The sequence below is a fragment of the Cebus imitator genome, unplaced genomic scaffold (assembly GCF_001604975.1).
Source record: "Cebus imitator isolate Cc_AM_T3 unplaced genomic scaffold, Cebus_imitator-1.0 Scaffold655, whole genome shotgun sequence".
In the NCBI taxonomy this organism is placed as follows: Eukaryota; Metazoa; Chordata; class Mammalia; order Primates; family Cebidae; genus Cebus; species Cebus imitator.
In genome coordinates, this window is record NW_016107970.1 from 430,223 (window position 1) to 434,570 (window position 4,348).

Below are 4,348 nucleotides of genomic sequence, written 5' to 3' on the forward strand. Positions count from 1 at the left end.
TTTTGAGACGGAGTTTCACTCTTGTTGCCCAGGCTGGAGTGCTATGGCACGATCTTGGCTCACTGCAACCTCTGCCCCCTGGGTTCAAGTGATTCTCCTGCTTCAGCCTCCTGAGCAACTGGGATTACAGATGCTCACCACCATGCCCAGCTTATTTTATTTTGTATTTTTAGTAGAGATGGAATTTCGTCATGCTGGCCAGGCTGCTCTCGAACTGCTGACCTCAGGTGATCCATCTGCCTCAGCCTCCCAAAGTGCTGGGATTACAGGCATGAGCCACCACATCCAGCCCTTTTTCAATTTTATCCAACAAAAATAATCATAGTTATTTAAGCAGTTTCATTAAGTCCACAAAGGTAACAAACTTCAAGACAAAGCACATGTAGACAAAAAATCCAGTGTCAAGTCAGCACAAAATGTCTAATTAACAATTGGACAAAAAATTCTAGTATTTGAATTCATTTTACTGTTTACTGTAAATAGTAAAAATAATATAAAGAAAAATAATATAAGTAAAAACTATGATTCAGAAAAAAATGGCTAGATGCAGTTGCTCATACCTGTAATCCCAGCACTTTGAGAGGCCAAAGTGGTAGGATTGCTTGAACCCAGGAGTTCGAGACCAGCTTAGGCAACACATATCAAGAGTTCGTCTCTACTAAAAATTTTAAAAATTGCCTGGGCTTGGTGGCACATACCTGTAGTCCCAGCTACTCAGAAAGATGAGGTGGAAGGATCTCTTGAGCCTGGAGGTTAAGGCTGCAGTAAGCCATGATCATGCCACTGAGGTCTAGCCTGGACAACAGAGCAAGGCTCTGTTTCTGAAAACAAGAAATTAAGTTTAGGCTAAAGTTGTCTCCTTACTTTTTTTTTTTTTTTTGAGACAGAGTCTCATCTGTCACCCAGGCTGGCGTGGAGTGCAGTGGTGAGATCTTGGCTCACTGCAACCTCTGCCTCCCAGGTTCAAGCGATTCTCCTGCCTCAGCCTCTTAAGTAGCTGGGATTACAGGAACCTGCCACTACCCTCTGCTAATTTTTTGTATTTTTAGTAGAGACGGGGTTTCATCATGTTGGCCAGGCTGGTCTCAAACTCCTAACCTTGTGATTTGTCCGCCTTGGCCTCCTAAAGTGCTGGGATTACAGGCATGAGCCACTGCTCCCAGCCTCCTTACATATATATATATATATATATATATATATACACACACACACACACACATATATACATATATACATACATTTTTTTTTTTGAGATGGAGTTTCACTCATGTTACCCAGGCTGGAGTGCAATGGCACAATCTCAGCTCACCGCAACCTCTGCCTCCTGGGTTCAAGCAATTCTCCTGCCTCAGCCTCCCAAGTAGCTGGGACTACAGGTGTGTGCCACCATGCCCAGCTAATTTTTGTATTTTTAGTAGAGACGGGGTTTCACCATGTTGACCAGGGTGGTCTTGATCTCTTGACCTAGTGATCCACCCGCCTCGGCCTCCCAAAGTGCTGGGATTATAGGCATGAGCCACAGTGCCCGGCCGCCTCCTTACATATTTTAAGTTTAGCCTGAAAGTTCCTCTGTAGTGAACTGTAACCTAACTGGATTTGTAAACAGACTGTAACCTACTCTTATACCAATCATCGAGTTTCAGCAAATCACAGGCAGCCAACTATTTGAACTGTGTTCATATAAGGCAAACACTGATATGTAACCAATGAGGCTGTTTCTGTACCTCACTTCCATTTTCTGTACATCATTTTCCTTTTTCTGTTCATAAATCCTCTCCAATCACTCAGCAGTGCCAGAGTTACTTTGAACTTCTTATTCTAGTTGAGGGAGCTGCCCAATTAATGAATCACTCTCTGCTTAAACTTTAATTTGTCTAAAGCTTTTGTTTGGCTGGGCACAGGGGCTCACAGCTGTAATCCCAGCATTTTGGGAGGTTGAGGTGGGTGAATCACCTGAGGTTAGGAGTTTGAGACCAGCCCGGCCAACATGGAAAAACCCTGTCTCTACTAAAAATAGAAAAATTAGCCAGGTGTGGTTGTAGGCACCTGTAGTTCCAACTACTCGGGAGGGTGAGGCACAAGAATCGCTTGAACCTGGGAGGTGGAAGTTGCAGTGAGCTGAGATTGCACCATTGTACATCAGCCTGGGCAACAGAGCAAGACTCCATCTCAAAAAAAATTTTTTTTTGTTTTAACAGTTGATGTCAGAAGTGGGATCCTAAGTAGAGCTTCCAGTGACCCTCAAAAGGACTGAGTGACCAATCAACATACTCAGTGGGCTCATTGTGACCATTTCTCCCTCACAGGACTGGGGATCAAGGGTAACTTCTCTTCCAGATTCTAAAGCTCCACAGATTTTTGTGTATTTTTTTTTCCCAGAGAGCAAACATCAGCCAGATGATTTGTGTTTTGAGCTGCCTACATTTGAGCAAATTGTTTTACCTAAATGGATTTAGAAGTTGCAACAGAAACTGGACTGGGTCTGGAATCAAATTGGATCTGACAATTAACTGGCTTGGATTCAGTTGGAGGCCTTAGATATTTAACTGGATCAGATAGAAACTGGCAATAAGTGGCAATACTGCAAGTGTACAATCTGTGACTTTCAGAAATCCATAGAAATTTTTGTGTTCTATCCCATTGGTTTCTTTTCCTTGTGTGCTTAGGTAGAGAAAAATCACTGGCTAAGTTAATGAAAGGGATCTGAGAGCCAAAGCCAAGATTCAATATAAAAATGAGATCCTTAATTTCTGAAAAACTGAGTGCTCCATTTTCCAGCTATGTCTACCTATGCATAAGTATTATACATGCATAGGCCCTGGAAGCAGCAAATGCTTATAGAAGTGGTAAAATCTTACTAAAGGTAATTTAAAGTTATAGAGGGACCTTCCAAATGAATAACATTGCACTTTAAGAAGTACATTTAAAAATGAGGGCTCCCAGCTGGGCGTGGTGGCTCATGCCTGTAATCCTAGCACTTTGGGAGGCTGAGGTGGGTGGATCACCTGAGGTCAGGAGTTCGAGACCAGCCTGGCCAACATGGTGAACCCCTGTCTCTATTAAAAATACGAAAAATTAGCCAGGTGTTGTAGTGGGTACCTGTAATCCCAGCTACTCAGGAGGTTGAGGGAAGAGAATTGCTGGAACTCAGGGGGTGAAGGTTGTAGTGGGCTGAGGTTGCACCATTGTATTCCAGTCTGGGCAACAAGAGTGAGACTGTCTCAAAAAAAAAAAAAAAAAAAAAAAAAAAAAAAAAAAAAAAAAAAAAAAAAAAAAAAAAAAAGAGGCATCCCAATTTAATGTCATTCAAGGATGTCTACTGATGTGCAGAAGTTCTGAAAAAGATTTCAGGCCAGGCACGGTGGCTCACACCTGTAATCCCAGCACTTTGGGAGGTCGAGGTGGGCAGATCACCTGAGGTCAGGAGTTTGAGACCAGCCTGGCCAATGTGGTAAAACACCGTCTCTATTAAAAATACAAATATTAGCTGAGCATGGTGGCAGATGCCTGTAATCCCAGCTACTCAGGAGGCTGAGGCAGAAGAATCGCTTGAACTCGGAGGCGGAGGTTGCAGAGAGCCGACTTGAGGCCATTGCACTCCAGCCCTGGGCAACAAGAGTGAAACTCCGCCTCAATAAATAAATTAATTACCAAAAGACAGCCCACATAGCCAAGTCGATTCTAAGCAAAAAGAACAAAGTGGGAGGCATCACACTACCGGACTTCAAACTATACTACAAGGCTAAAGTAATCAAAACAGTATGGTACTGGTACCAAAACAGAGATATAGACCAATGGAACAGAACAGAGGTCTCAGAGGCAACACAACATATCTACAACCATCTGATCTTTGACAAACCAGACAAAAACAAGCAATGGGGAAAGGATTCCCTGTTCAATAAATGGTGTTGGGAAAGCTGGCTAGCCATGTGCAGAAAGCAGAAACTGGACCCCTTCCTGACACCTTACACTAAAATTAACTCCAGATGGATTAAAGTCTTAAACATAAGACCTAACACCATAAAAACCCTAGAAGAAAATCTAGGCAAAACCATTCAGGACATAGGCGTAGGCAAGGACTTCATGACCAAAACACCAAAAGTATTGACAACAAAAGCCAAAATAGACAAATGGGACCTAATCAAACTCCACAGTTTCTGCACAGCAAAGAAACAGTCATTAGAGTGAATTGGCAACCAACAGAATGGGAAAAAATTTTTGCAGTTTACCCATCTGACAAAGGGCTGATATCCAGAATTTACAAAGAACTAAAACAAATTTACAAGAAAAAAAACTAACAAGCCCATTCAAAAGTGGGCAAAGGATATGAACAGACACTTTACAAAAG